We start from the raw sequence: 15,584 nt of genomic DNA, 5'->3' as shown, positions 1-15,584 counted from the left end.
GAAGGGACTCAGCTCCCCGGAGCGCCTAGGACCCCAGCCCAGTTGTCAGCAAGTCTGAGCAACAGCTAATTAGTCACATCACAGAGACGCATGCCAGACCTGCTGGTGCTGTGTAAAGTGACTTCGTGATGTTTGGGAGGCAGCGGGCTTGACTTTGGGGGAGCCCGAGCCCCTCCCAGCCTGCCCTGCGTTGGCACCACTGATTACAGCAGCCGTGGGTGGCTTCGTTCCCTTCACATCTCTTTACAGGTCCTTTGTCATAACACAGCCCCTCCCAACGCTGTTCATTCAGGTTTACCTGTGGTCTCTCTCCCCGAGACCAGGGCCCGGCCAGGGCTGCAGCGAGGACCTCTGGGGTGCCTTTGCTGATGCATGGTGCATGCCAGTAGTGCTGTAAGGTGCTGGCATAGACTCAGGAGATGACACCAGGAACTATGTGACCGCATGTTTACAAGTTAGTTGACCTCAACGTGTGTTGTCAGTGACCTTGACAAGGATGGAGGATGGGATGGAAATGCCCAAGACTCTGCCTGTCCTCCAGGAGTTTCCAGACTTGCGGTGGGGACGCCAGAGAAGCAACCATCCTGCAGAAGCAGCCGAGAGCTTCTTGTTGAGTGATGAAAATGTTTTGCAACTAGATGGGAGGTAGTGGTTGCCCAGCTTTGTGAATGTACTAAATGCCACTGAATTGTTCACTTTAAAATGGTTATTTTTATGTCAGTTTCGCCTCAGTTTAAAAAAAAAAAAAGGGCTAAGAGATATTTTGGAAGCCCAAACACTAAACTGGGCGCATCTCAGAGGCTTTAGTGAGATAAAGTTTCTGAAAACTCAGCGCTCGTAAGGGGAGATGATCATGGACGCTGAGTCTGCCTCTGAGGTGGGACAGAGCTGGCAGGGTGAGGAGGGGAGAGGCGTGTCCGTGAGGCCTGGGGTGCGGTGAAGACCCAGGCGCAGAGGTGCGGTGCATCCTTTCGGGGGGAGGTGGAGAGAAAAGCCGGCAGAGGTAAGACCGTGTTTCCCTTCTGCCTCTGGCTGCCCTCCAGGGACTGCAGGAACGGAGCAGTGTGGGCCGTCCTCATGGCTGGGAGGAGGCTGCCCCGGATGGCCGCAGGCTGCCTGGGCACATTAGAGACCAGAGCAGCCTCTGGAGTGTGGCCACCCTTTTCCCTGGCAGCACGGGTGGACTTGGCCTCAGCAGCTGCATCTGCCAGGGCTGCTCAGAGGGGCAGCCCCTCCCCATCCCCACAGCCCCCAAGCCGTCAGGAGGGTCCGGACCGAGTGCAGCAGAGAGAGACAGATGTGGTCTGCCCACGGGAGCCGGGGAGGGGCGCTGTTTGTCCAGAGCTGCCCGAGGCCATGTGGTGGGAGTGTCAGGGGAGCTGGAAGGGGTACAGCTTGAGGAAATGCTTTGTGAACTCAAGTTCAATTTCAGTTTCAGGGATTATTGTTGGGGGGGGGGGCAGCAAAAGAAGTGTTCAGCTGTGAACTGGGAACATGAGTTCTGCTGTAAAGCGAGGTCCCTAGGGTGGCTGGGTGGCCTGCCTCGCTAGGGGACTCTGTGCAGAGCCCACACAGAACACTAGCCTGTACAGTCCCCCAAAGGACACGTGTTTGGTCCCTTGGAATGAAACCGTGGTCCAGAGCTTTCCTACCGGACCTGGGGGATTGGACTGGCCTTCCTAGAAGAGGAAAAGCATAGCTGATCAACATGTGAAAAGCCTCTCGGCCCTACCTGAGTTAAGGAAATGCCGGTGAAAACCACAGTGAGATTCCGTTTCCTCCTCATCAGATTAACCTCAGTGGAAGGTGCTGGCAGTGTCCAGGGCTGGTGGGCGTGTGGACCACCTGAACCCTATGCAGTGCTTGTGGGCCAGAAATCGGAGAATTTTGAAAACAATTTGGAGTCGTCTAGTAAAGCTGAAGATAGATACACACACGCTGTGACCAGAAATCCTACTTCTAGGTGTATACCTTAGAGAAATTCTTCCACAGGTATACTAGGAGACCCGCACATTCCCAACAAATAAAAGTGGTGAGAACTTGGATGCCCCCTGATGGTAAATTGATAAACAGGTACATGCCTGGCTTGTACAGCAGCAAAAAGGGATGAGCCAGGTGACATGCAATGACAACAGTGAACTTAGGAAAGCGTACTTGAGTCCAAAAAGGAAGTTGCAGAAAAATGCTTTGGTATGAGTCCATTTATAGAAAGTTCAAACCATGTAAAACAATATATATATGTTTATATATTTATATATATTCATAAACATATTTATGAATATATATAAATATATGGTATATATAAATGTATATTATATTTATAAACATATTTGGTAAACTATAAAGAAAAGTCAGGGAATGATAAATACAAAATAATAGTTACTCATATGTGGGAGGGAGTAGGGAGGGCAGGCAAGGGTGTTTCAAAGCTAGTGTTCATTTTCTTTTTTTTTTTAAATTAATTTATTTTTGGCTGCATTGCGTCTTCGTTGCTGTGCGCAGGCTTTCTCTAGTTGCGGCGAGCAGGGGCTACTCTTCGTTGCAGTGTGCGGGCTTCTCATTGCGGTGGCTTCTCTTGTTGCGGAGCGTGGGCTCAGTAGTTGTGGCTCACAGGCTCTAGGGTGCAGGCTCAGTAGTTGTGGCGCATGGACTTAGTTGCTCCACGGCATGTGGGATCTTCCCAGACCAAAGATCGAACCCATGCCCCCTGCATTGGCAGGCGGATTCTTAACCACTGGGCCACCAAGGAAGTCCCTCATTTTCTTTTTTTAAGCTGGTACTTTGTACACAGATGGTATTGTTATTCTTTAAATGTCATGCACTTTATTATTTCTAGTATCTCTTCAGTACTTAATAAACACCTTAATAAAGTGAACCTGCGGAATGGGGCATCCTGCCTCAAACCCACTGTGAGATTATGTGCTTTAGGCAGGCAGATGGGTCAGGGCTTTCCTTGGCCATAAAACCTCCAGGGACAGGGCACCTCCAGCTTCCTAGAGGAAAAAAGTTGTGTAACTTTCGGAAGGAAATAAGGCAGAATGGTCAAAAGTGTATGAAGCCAGCTGTGTATATGGGGAAACATAAGTCATAAGTTTGCTTTTTTTCCTAAAGTAGCGTAAAGGCCACATTTTAAAAGTTTTGTTTTTAACCGAGATGAATCTGGAAATGAAGCAGAACTGATTAGCGCCCCCTCCTGGGCAAGGTGAGAAGGAGCCTTGGCGACTCCAGCGGGAGGAGGGCTGTGCCCGCGCTGGTTCAGCACCACGGACAGCGCCCGCGCCCCCGCGTCCCTGCTTTGGCGCAGGCGCACCTTGCCGAGTGGGGCAGCTTTGCCGAATGAGGATGCCTGGATCCTGGAGCCCTGGGTGGGAATCCTGCCTCTTGCGCTTGTTAGGTGTGTGGGCTTCGGCATATCTCTTAGGGCCCTGGAGCCTCAGTTCCCTCCTGTCTTCCTTGGAGGGGAGATAAGCCGGGAAGCTGCTGCCATGGTCCCCAGCATGTGCTCTGGGAGTGGGCGTCCTGGTTAGAAAACCCTTTGTGCTGTGGGAGGGCAAGAGGTTCCTTTCCACAACACAGGTGGGTCCAGCACGTGTCTCTGTGAAGTGTCTAGTTAGGTGACAGGATGGTCACGGGGGCTAGGGTGAGCAGGTCAGGGTGGGAGAAGCCAGATTCGTCCTGCCTCTGGGAGTCATGTGACATGTGGAGGACACCATGAGTGGTGACTAGTGTCACCAGGCTCTTCACACACTTCCTAGGCTGCTGGCACAGGGGGCAGGGCGGAGGGGAGCCCCACTGTCGCTCTGCAAGGTACCTGCCCGTCTGCCACCTGCACTTCCTGCTCAGGACCAGCCTCAGGGTGGCCAGAGGAGGACGAGGCCAGGAAGGTGCCAGCATCGCCTTGGGCTTGTCGCAGGGGTGAGGCAGGTGCAGGGAGCAGAGGTGTCTCAGCCAGGAGCTTGGACCCTTGACCATCAGTCTCTGGAGAGGGTGGCTTGATGCACATGGTGGTGGTGGTGGTGGCAGCGGCTTCTGGAAAGTTCTCTGCTCTTTTCTCAGTGAAGTGAGAAGCAAGGCCCTCGACCATGCGTGCGTCTGGGGTGGAGGTGGAGGAGGCATGAGGGCAGAGGCGAGGGTGGGGAGTCATCCGTCCAGGAGAGGATTCTCTCAGCTTTAAATTCTGGGGCATCTGCTTCTAGTCACAACAACACCCATCTGTTAATGCACATTTCTTTTTTATTTATTTGTTCAATGATTGGGTACTGGGAGTATTATATGATCTAGACTCTCAATAACAAGGAAAACATTCCATCAGTTGAAACAAGCTGGTTGGCATTTTCATCTCCATATCCCACCCTAGCCTTATGAAGTCTAAATCACATTCACGCTGGGCAGCTCTGATTTGAACTATCAGCCCAGCGTGGGTGCAAGGATTCCTGCTGTTTGAAGACCTATCCTTCTTTCTCCTTGATTTCTGGCCTGACGTGTCATACACTGTAGTCAGAGCTGGTGAGGTGGTGACAAGGGCTGGAAGTGACCAGCTGTGGGCACAGTGTTTGTCTAGCGACAAAACTCATCCTAAGTCCAAGGGAGCCGGTGCTGTGTGGCACCAGCACATTTGGGTGTGCAGGTTGTGTCTGTGAGAAGGTAAGCGTGGGTCACGTCAGGGCATGTTCGTGAGACCCCTGTGTCCTTACACATATGCGTGTTTACACCATCGCACACCAACACTTCAGGGCCAAGAGTGGAACTGATGTTTCATTCCTGTCTGTTGTCATAACTGCTGTGACCCCAGCCCAAAGCTGATGGTGCTTTTGGGCAAGGAGGGGTCAACTTAGTCCAGGGCTCCACGGACACAACTGCCCCTGCCAAGCCATAGACTTGGATGATTCATCAAGTGTCCAAAACATATGCACCCGGTATTGTTTCTGCTCATTCTGCCTGCGTTGTCTCTTTCCTGCCTCTTCTGACATACCTGCTAATCCTTTTTTTTTTTTTTTTTAATTTATTTTTTGGCTGCGTTGGGCCTTTGTTGCGGTGCACGGGCTTCTCATTGCCGTGGCTTCTCTTGTTGCGGAGCACGGGCTCTAGAGCGCAGGCTCAGTAGTTGTGGCGCACGGGCTTAGTTGCTCCACGGCATGCGGGATCTTCCCCGACCAGGGCTTGAACCCACGTCCCCTGCATTGGCAGGCGGATTCTTAACCACTGAGCCACCAGGGAAGTCCCCCTGCTAATCTTTTAGAAATTGATTTGGCATCTCCTCTGAGAAGTCTTCCCTGACTGCACAGTGCTGGGCTAGGTCTTCCCCTGCTGGTTGCACAGCTCTGGGAACAGGGGCCACATTCTTTTCCCATGGTGCCCCATCCACCTCTCACGGTGCCTTGCCAAAGCTAGGAACACGGTAGGTGCTCAGTATGTGTTCGTTATATTTCAGAATAGTTACTTTCCCCCTCCCCTTGCCAAACGTGAGAGGATTTTTCTTCAGTTTCACTGTGAGAACCTGATGGGATTCCTGGAGGTAAAACCAAAAAATGTGGCCCCCACCCCTAGACTGGCCCCTAGGAGTTTTTAGCTCTCAAGCTGTTCTCCACTCAGCTTCTAGCAATTTGTTGAAGTTACCATATCAGTGTTCCTGCCAGTACCCAGTTGCCCAGCTTCTGCTCCTGGTAAGCTGTGAGTCTTTGTAGCCACCTGTCCGTCTGTGTGTCCAGGCAGCCTCCTGCCTCCATCCCCTGCCTCCCCTCCTTTGACCTGCCAGGTACCAGGCTGTACTAGGGCCCCAGTTGTCTGGCAGCAAAGACACCATCCCTGCTGAGTAAGGAGCTCCCTGTCTGTCGGGGCAAACACCCACACAGCTCTGGTGGAGCTGGTGCACTGCTTTGGAGAGGGAAAGGGCTGGGATCGTATTAGTCCCAGGGGGACAGCTCCACCAGGGCCAGGCACAGAGGAAGTGCTCCTTCAGTGTCTGTTGACTGACTGACTGAGGGCTTGCACGTCCCAGCTCTGCACCTGGCTCTGCCCAGAGCACCCCTGAGCTGTGCCACGCAGAGGAGTTGGGGCTCAACCCTGTGGGCCATAAGAGCCCCACGCGTTTCCTCCACCCACTCGGAAAGTCAGCTCAGCCAGGACTAGGTTCCAGACTTGTTTGGCTTTTCAGGGTCTTTTCCCCCCCTTAACAAAATGATGAAAAGCATAATAGGTCAAAATGCCTAAATCCATAACTCATTATACATTTTCCCAAAGTAAAAAAAAAGAAATAAAACAAGAAAGAGGAAAAAAAAGAAAAGGAGTTCTCCTTAATCACCTTTCATATTTTCATTAACATCAAAGCAATTAAGTCTGGAAAAACCAACCTGAGTCATGGTCATCTCGGAAGAAGTTGGTGAAGAATGCAAAGGCATTTGAATTTCAAAGCCCAGCCTTTATCTCTCATTAATGTTTTCTGCTCTGAGGGCTCCCCCAAGACTCAGCTGTGGTCCGTCAGGGAGCTCACGCGTGTGAACGAAGTGGCATCGGTGCCCGCTCTAACGCATTCACTGCCACAGTGTGGGAGCTCACGCGTGTGAACGGAGTGGCATCGGTGCTCGCTCTAGAGCATTCGCTGCCACAGTGTGGGCAGCCCCCTCGTGAGCCCGCGGGACCCTCCTCCTCACCCCCCGACCCCGCCCTAACCTGGGAACGCTTAGCCTCGAGGATCCGAGCCGGCTTCCTTTCTGTTTGTCTGCAGCTGTGGGGCGCCTGTCCGGTGCCCAGGTGGGCCGCGAGGCTTGTAGGATGCAGCACCTCTTAGGGCGCCCTCGGTCCAGCAGGGAGACAGACCCAACCCCTGTGTGTGAAGGGTCAGCACAGACTCAAGTCACGGCACACTGGGACCCAGGGGACAGAGTGTCTACTGGGCACATGGCGGGGGCTTCCCAGAGACAGAGGCATGTGTTCTCCAGCGGGCGGGCGGGCGGGCGGGACAGCGTGGGGAAACCAGACTGCCCGAAGGCCAGGCCCCCTTTCGGCTGCCCGTCCTGCCCTGGAGGTAATCAGGGCTGCGTTGGGTCCCTCGGGCATCTGCAGGTACCTGCGGTCAGTGGTGGACACACTGTGGACACGCCCAGGGTGGAAAGTAAAGCCCCTTCTTTCCATCTTCCCGACTCTGGAGGGTGGGTCTGCCTTGCGTACTGGGTGCCTCCGGCCAGTCCGGCCAGCCCTCACTGGCCCCTGCAAGAGGCTGAAACCCTGAAACCAGCTGCAGTGCGTGGAGAAGGGCCACACCCCAGGGACTTGTAACAGGCTTTGTGGGCAGGGGGTGAGGGGTGTTGAATGAGGAAACGCCGTGAGTGAAAGACTCCCAGGGTGTGTTAGCACCCCCTTCCGTCCCGTCCAGCCCTGGGGGCAAGGAGGGGAACACTTGAAGTGGAGGCCGGACCCAGACGCGAAGGCGTCATTCCCCAGAGCAGCCGGGGAAGCCTTGACCACACAGGTGCCCAGCCCCACCTTTGCCCGCCAAGCCCACAGCTATAGGGAGGGCGGGTGAGTCCAGCCTGGGAACTGCTGCTGCTGAGGGTGGCAGCGGTGCAGAGGTCACTGCTCTGTGCAGGGGGGGGGGGGGGGTCGCCTGCACGTGCCACACTGAGCTGGCTCAGGGGTCTGCGTTGGTGCGTCACCGGCAGTTATGCAGTGGGCAGCGGCGGGGCTGCCTTCCAGCACACCTGGCCCTGCCCGGCCCTGTCCTCACCTGGCCCAGATGCTGCCAGTGGTGTTGTGCCAGCATGTGCCCAGTAGCCTTGCAGAGTGGACTGGGAGATGCTGGAGTCCATCCTGAGAAAACAGTGTGCAGAAAAGGAGTCCCCCGGCCCTTCTCTGCAGGAGCAGGTCACTCGGCCAGCCCAGCTTCCGGGGTGGGGCTGCACCACCAGGTCATGTTGCCCAGGGCCTCGAACGTGGGGAGGGTCAGGATTTGCCGACCTTTCTGCCATCTCAGGACCCTTTTAACGTGCCTCCCTAGAAGTGGGCACGCTGAGCGGTGAGGCAGGCGTGCCGTCCTAGCTTTCTGACGAGCAAGCTGCGTGCCCTTGGGCTGGCCGCACAGCCTCTCTGGGCTCTGCTTTTCCCAAGTATCAAATGCTGGGAGGGGGCTGTGGTCTCTGGACCTTTCCAGAGCTCACCTCCTGTGGCTTCATGAGGTGACCGTGCTGTTGGGGGACGTGAGGGTGACAGAGCCATGACCCTGAAGGTTGCCCGAGAAATGAGGCAGGGTTCAAGTCTCAGCTCTGCCACTTAGTTGCTGGATGTCCTTGGGCCAATTAATTAACCTCTCTGTGCCTCCATTTTCTCATCTGTAAAATGGTCTATAGGATTGTGATGAGGAGCAAAGGCGGCGGTGGAGATTTATCACGTACAGCCTACATGGCAAACAAACGCTAGACTTTATTATTATCAAGCTCCACCTGGCTTCTCGGCCTTTCACACACCTGCTCTCCTGTTATGCTCAAGCATCTGTTTGTCGGTTGGTGAGCACAGGTCTGGGGGTCGAACCCGAGACCTCCTGACTCCACAGGTCGTGTGCTGTGCCGGGCCTCTGACGGGGGGCGGGGGGGAGGGGGCTCTGAGGGGCAGGAACCCCACAGCTGTTAGATGTTTGTGCCGCTACCTGCAGGGTGTCCTTGGTGCTAGAAACGCCCTTTGTCTAGGGATCTGCTACCTGACGGGAGCGGGGCCAGGCCGCACCACCATCGCGTGGAGGCCGTGTTGCTCAGACCCTTGTCAATTGGTTCCACAAAGCCAGGGGTGACCCTGGCCACAGGAAGCGTCCTTGACCTTCCGAGCACCCGCTGACGGTATCCAGGTGATCCTGGCTGGGGTCCAGCTCCCGTGGGAGGAAGCAGTGTGTGCAGGGGGTGGGCAGCTGTGGGGTGGGCTCGTGCCTGCCATCACCTGGCACCTGGCTCTGTCTCGCGTGTGACTTCCCAGCCAGTGGGCGGTGTGGCCTCAGCCCGCAGGGGACCGCGTCCAAGCAGAGCAGGGCCTTGGGGCAGAGGGGTGCCTCGCATGGCTGACCGAGGCCACGCTGCTCCGGGGTCCACCAGCTGCCTCCGTTGCCCAGCTGTGTCTCAGCCGTGCTCGGAGAGTGGCTCCAACACCTCCCCTGTCCCCCTGGGCTGGCCACGCCAGGCTCGAGGCCCTGCAGGAGGAGGTGCTGACAGACCCTTCCTGAGGCCCTGCCCGCTGGGTCCTGGGTCAGGCACAGCCCCTCGTCTGGAGGAGAAGGGCTGGGTGCGATGGAGGGGACCCCAACGTGGGGGATCAGCTGGGCCCTCGGGGCTGGGAAAGGAGTCGGGGAGGAGCCACTGGGCAGGTCTTGAAGGACAGTTGGGAACGCAGGCTGCAAGTTGGAGGGATGAGAGGGGATGATGAGGAGGCCCAGGGCCAGGAAGCGTGGGGAGAGCCTGAAGAGACGGGATGCGGGGTGAGGAGGGAGGGACAGGAATGGCGAGGCTGCAGCTGGAACGGGGGATGAGCTCCGATGGGGGCGTTTTGAAGCTCGGAATCCTGTTTTCCTCCCCTGCCCTTCTCCAGAAGGAAGGCCCGGGTGGAAGTGGCTGGAGGGGTGGGAACGGGGAGCACGGTAGGGGGTGTGCTGTCCGGGGCTGTAGCGCAAGCACAGATCCCAAAGGACCAGCATCTGGTGGGTGGGGAGGGGCAGGAGGCTGGGGGAGGGGAGGTCCCGCAAAGCCCACCTCCAGGCTGGTGGCTCAGGCCGATGGATTCCAAGGCTGAGACTCAGAGTAGCTGGGGCGTCCGCACCAGGCGAGGAAGCCTAGCTGGGAGGCCCACCAACCACGGAGGAGAGACAGGGTGGTAATGAGCCCTGCGATGCATCGTTTCCCGACCACCTCATCTGCGATGTACCGACAGGAAGCTAAGATCAGGGAGGTGAAGGTGCTTGCCCGGGCTCACACAGCAGAACGCAGCGAGAATAGGTTTGAGCCACAGGCTCCGCTCTGAGAACCATCCAGAGAGGCAGCTTCAAGCTCAGTGTTTAGTGGGTCTCTGGGAGGCCCAGCGGCAGGTCTCTCCCTTTGGGCTGCGGGTGACTTGGGCCCAAACCCGGGGATGGAAGGGCTTTTATCCTCCCACCGCCACCTAAATAAATAATTCGAGGAGACCCGTTTCTTGTCTAAAGCCACATTAGAACCTTTGCTGCAGGCAAGAACTTTCCCCCAGAAAGCTCACCCTGGGAGGTGTATCCCTTTAAAAAGTACTTATTAATCACTGTAGCTGAAATTAGCATAATTGGTTCGTTTGAATGCGGGGTGCAGTGAGTGGGGCTCTCTCCTGTGGGGTAGGGGGGCTGCTGTCTTACTGCTGGGGGGGGGTGTGGAAGGGACGCCCAGTGTGCGGGGTCAGGGCCAGGGGTAGGCCACACGCCGTCCCCGCCCTCTCTCAGGGCTGGGCGCTCCGTCAGCAGAGGGACTCGACTGTAGAGTGTGTCTTGGCGGGTTCTGTGTTTTGAGGGAGATGATGGTAAACACCACGCGGGGAGGACAGAGGCCTGGGGCCTGCGTCAGGAATCGTGTCATCTGGCAGCAGCCCAGCCAGACGCCTTCGCATTGGCCTCGTGGTGCTGAAGGGAAGCTGAGACCTCCAGGACCCTTCCCAACACTCAGCTGGACGCGACGGGGCTCGGGTGGGAACGCAGGCCGTCTTTCTCTGGAGCCGGTGCCCTTTCAGAGAATGTCGAGTGCCCTCTGTCTGCCAGGCTTTTCTCCATCACGAGGGATTCAGTGAGTTGAGCTGAAGGCGGGTCACACGCATGTTCACAGAATTGATCTTTGGGGCTGATCCTTGGCTCCTCCATGTGGAGAGAGAAGCCCCGAGCAGCGGGCTTGGGGTGGGCCCTAACTTTGCGGGTGTTTGCCCTTACGAGAGTTTTCTGGCTCCTGTGGTGCTGGCGGTCAGGGAAAGGCCTCGGGGTCTTGGAATTAAAGTGGAGTCTTTGGTTAGCGGTTAGCGTCTAAGCTCTGCCTGGCTGTTTAGAAAGCACCTTCTTTCCTTGAGCAGCACTTCTGGCTTTGGGACGATGATAATGATGCCAATGATCGCCCCAAAAGACTTGCAGAAACAGCAGTTGAGCCATCTTGGGGCCACCGGACCGGCTCCCTGGAGGGGCCTCCGTAGCAGTCGCTTTTTTCTGGGTAAAAACAAACCCGTAGGCGCTGGCACAGCAAGAGCCGCTTCATCCCGAATGCCCTGCATGTCCAACGTTCCCGGGTGACAGTCACCCTGTACTCACCAGCGGTTGCCTCACTCCCTGGGCCGCCGCCCAGGCTCATGTGACCGTTCCCTTCTCATCCTCAGATGAAGAGGGGGCCGGGAACCCATTTCACAGCTGGCAGAGGGTCCCCGTGGAGAGGGCGCTTGGCTTGGAGCAAGACCTTGATTCTGCTACGAGGTGAGGCCTGGGGTGAGCGCTTGCCACCCAGAGAACTCAGTTTCCCCATCTGCAGAATGGACTTAGCGCCACCTGCTCCCTGGGTTGCTGAGAGAATCAAATGCGCGTGGAGGAGCCGGTCCTTTGTCAACCACGAGATGCTGCACGACTCGCAGGAATCATTGCTGGTTTTATCATCGTGGTCACCTTGGCGCTTGGAAGAACAGTCCTGCAGTGTGTCGATCTGTTTCAGGCCAGCAAGGCATTCCTGGGAGACCTCGGGCCTCTGGCCACATCGTGAATAGGGTCTGCCTTCCTCTGTCCCCCGCCCTGCACCCCAACCCCTGTTCTATGAGGAATGAGAGCAACTCTCCTTGTATCCACCCAACATCGTGTCCCCTGTGAGCAAGACATGGGGGTACAAGTGACCCAGCTTGTGTTAGCTTCTCCAGGGAAACAGGACCAGTAGGATGGGGATAGATAAAGTGTAGATATAGATAGATACACAGTTGACCCTTGAACAACGCGGGGTTAGGGACGCCGACCCCCTGAGCAGTCAAAAATCCACTTGTAATATTCCATCTGGCCCTCCGTTTCTTTGGTTCCCCATCCACGGATTCCGGCAGCCTCGGGTCGTGTAGTTACTATGGTCTGTATTTATTGAAACATCTGCGTATTAGTGGACCACGCAGTTCAAACCTGTGTTGTTCAAGGGTATGTGACTTATGATAAGGAATTGGCTCAGGCAGTCCTAGAGGCTGCGAATTCCCAGATCTACAGCCGGCCAGCTGGAGTCCCAGGAGAGCTGGTGGTATAAGTTCCACTCCAGAAGCTGACGGGCTCGAGATCCCAGAAGGGCCCACATCAGTTCAAGTCCAAAGGCAGGATAAGGCCGATGTCCCAGCTCAAGCGGTCGGCAGGAGGGGCTCCCCGTTTCTCAGCCTTTTGTTTTGTTCTCTTCAGACCCTCAGTGGATTGGGTGAGGCCCACTCACATCGGGGAGGGTGGTCTGCCGTCCTCAGTCCATGGAGTCAGGTGTGAATCCCAACCAGAAGTGCCCTCACAGACACACCCGGAATCAGGCGTGACCACCTGTCTGCAGCCCCACAGCCCAGTCAAGCTGACACATGATATTAACCATCACACAGCTTTTGGGGAGACCGGGCCTTCGAAAGAGCCAGCAGTTCTGGGGGTGCAGGACACATCCTCTAATACAGCCCGGAAGCGTGGAGCAGCCAGAAGTGACTTCTGACTGGCAGAGGAGAGACGGGGGTTTGGGGGGGTGTTGCAGACAGGGGGTGGCCTTGGGCCTGAGGAACAGGAGGGCCCGCCGTGTCTGCACAGTGCCACCAAACTGCATTGTGCCAAACAGATTTCCTTAATTTTTAAGGCAGTGAGAAAAAGAAAAGAAGTCTTGAAGTTATCTCTCAAAGCCAGCGTTTGACATTGAACTTAGGTAGCTGAGGATGGAGGTGGGCAGGGGATCGTCTCTGCAGGCCTAGGACAACTGGAAATAATCAGCAGAAATACATTCGGGAAGTGGGTCCCTTGGCTCATGGAGGACTCAGCCTCCAAGGATGTCTCAGGATGGTTGTTTCTTCCAGGTAGATGTTTATTTAGCATTTACCCTGTGCCGGGCCTTGTGCTGGACATTGGATGCACGATGGTGAATAAGCGCCCTTGGAAGTGGGCTTTCAGTGAGGGTGGCATGTGGAGAGAAGCGTGTGGTCGCCTGAGCACCTTGGGAGGGCATGCTCCCAACTGCTCACTGGCGGCGCGTCCACTCTGCTCTGATCCCGGGGCTCCCGCGACTTTGGGGAGCTGGCCTGGCTCACTTGTGCCTGGCTCGCCCCACGCCCTTGCCTTCGCTCCAGTTGGAGCGCATCCCTGCGTATCCCTAAACACACTGGCCTCGTTCCCGCCTCTGGTCTTTGCCTAAGCTGTTTCCTCTCCTAGAGCGTCTTCCCTGCTCTTCACCCATCTACCACCCACACATTTTTCAATTCTCAGCTCTTCGTAAAGACCTTCTGGCTCTCCTTTCCCTTGGGTCCTTCCGCTGCACCCAGCACGCTGTCCTCCAGAGCCCCTGGGCCCTCTCCTGCATGTCTCTAACACCTGCCCACCTCCCCACCCCTACCCCCCGGCTTCCTCTGGGGGTGCGAGCCACTGCAGCAGGTGTTACAGATGCCTGCTGAGTGAGTGGACACTTCCAGAGGGCTTGGGGTGGGATCCTTCATCTGGAGCACAGTTAGAAGAGGGACGACAGCAGGAGCAAAGGCACTGAGGCACCAAGGGGCCCAGGAATTGTGACAAGTTCCGTAGTTGGAACATGAAGCATCCAGTAGGCATGTGAACAGATGGTTCAGGACACAGGGCCATCATTTTGTAGAAAACTTTGATGACGCAGACAGACCCCCAGAAGGCTTTCCAGTCCCTTGTTCTGAAATGGGAGCATATCGTCAGTGGTCACCGTGCATTCAGGGGTGCTTCTAACAAGGAAGAGACCAAGACAGACAGAAAACAGGGTTGAAGAGGATGAGGAGAGGGGCTTCCCTGGTGGCGCAGTGGTTAAGAATCTGCCTGCCAATGCAAGGAACACAGGTTTGAGCCCTTGCTCGGGAAGATCCCACATGCCGCAGAGCAACTAAGCCCATGTGCCACAACTACTGAGCCCACGAGCCACAACTACTGAAGCCCGCGCACCTAGAGCCTGTGCTTCTCAACAGGAGAAGCCACGACAATGACAAGCCCGTGCACCGCAACTAGAGAAAGCCCGCGCGCAGTAGCAAAGACCCAACACAGCCAAAAAAAAAAAAAAAAAGTAATAATAATAAATAAATAAGTTTATTTTTTAAAAAAAAGAGGATGAGGAGGCCATACAGGAAGCAGGAGAAGCTCCCCCAAACTTTCAGTCAAAATCCTCCAAGAAATCAGGCGATCTGCAGCATCCATGAGATCAGAAGAGGCGCTAAAAGGAGGAACAGCCACAGACCCACAAGAACCATTGGAAATAAAATAGACAGTAGTGGAATTCAGTAGTCAACAGGATGATTGGGAGGTCTCTCCAAAAGTAGAATAAAAATGATAAATAGGTGGGAATGGATAAGCGTGATGGAAGAAATTGACAAGAGGAATTCCAGATAAAACAGGGAAACTGACAGAACAGGACCAAAGAAATGTGAACATTCTCCGTAATTGAAGGGCACAAGTTTCCAGATTGAAGATGCCTGACCGTACACCGGCACTGCACCACCATGAAGTCCAGAGCACGGGGTTTGAGTTTAGGATCAAACTTGGGGAGCCGGAAAGCACAATCACTCGCAAAGGAATCAGGAAGGCAGGAGCTGTCTCAGCAGCGGCCCTGGAAGCCAGAAGCCAGTTTAGCTGGTGTTCAAAAAGCTAGAGGGTAATGCTTTCCAGCCTAGAATTCTGCTTGAAGATACGCAAGCCCTTGGAAATGTGTTCACATGCTACCTTTCTGGGTGAGGTGCTCCACCAAAATAAAAGAATTAAACCCAGAAAAGCAGGGCATCTAACAGCAGGAGAGGGGCCCAGTAACCTTGGGAGAAACCCCTTTAGGTTGGAGCAGGAGATGGAAGCTTCCAGAAGAAAAAGGAACTGACACCTGGTTGTACAGAAAAGGGTTGTCTAATTCAATCAGGGAATTTAGGAAAAAGTAGCAAGAGGATCATAGAAAACCAAGCCAATGAAAACTCAAGGCCAGAAAAAAAGTAGTTGTGAGAGAGAGAATGTTGACTATTGATTATGGACATGCGTTATTTAAATACAAATAAAAATTAACTTAGAAACTCCTGGAGGTGGCATGGAGGTAGAACAGCAGCAAAGTGCCCGGGACCTCGCGCGCCAGCCCTTCCACACAGGCCTGATTCCCGTCACTCACTGCACGAACCTGCTTTTGGCCTTCGTAAGGTATTTTGTGCGTATAATCGGGGAAAAAACTTTTCAAAGAGAGTTAATCCTTGTAAAGAACGCCGTCCTGTGCTTGACCCACAAAAGGGCTGGTGAATACTTCTTGGCTGCTCTCGCAGCCCGAGAAGTGGAATCTGGTCCCTCTGCAGAAGGGGGGGGGGAGGCAGCTGGGCCGTAGCTATGGGTCCAGGGAAGCATCCTGGGTGTTGGGTGGGGCGGGAGGAAGCCTGGGGAG

General features: G+C 55.2%; 1 protein-coding gene across 2 annotated transcripts in view; it reads left to right on the top strand.

Annotated features, from left to right (window-relative positions):
- Positions 1-15,584, top strand: part of PHF21B (PHD finger protein 21B) — a 98,984-nt gene that overhangs the window by 27,405 nt on the left and 55,995 nt on the right. The gene's annotated exons all lie outside the window — the stretch shown is intronic.

This window comes from Balaenoptera ricei, chromosome 10 (genome assembly GCF_028023285.1).
Source record: "Balaenoptera ricei isolate mBalRic1 chromosome 10, mBalRic1.hap2, whole genome shotgun sequence".
NCBI lineage: Eukaryota > Metazoa > Chordata > Mammalia > Artiodactyla > Balaenopteridae > Balaenoptera > Balaenoptera ricei.
The sequence above is the reverse complement of the archived record's forward strand: the minus strand, read 5'-3'. Positions and strand labels throughout refer to the sequence as shown.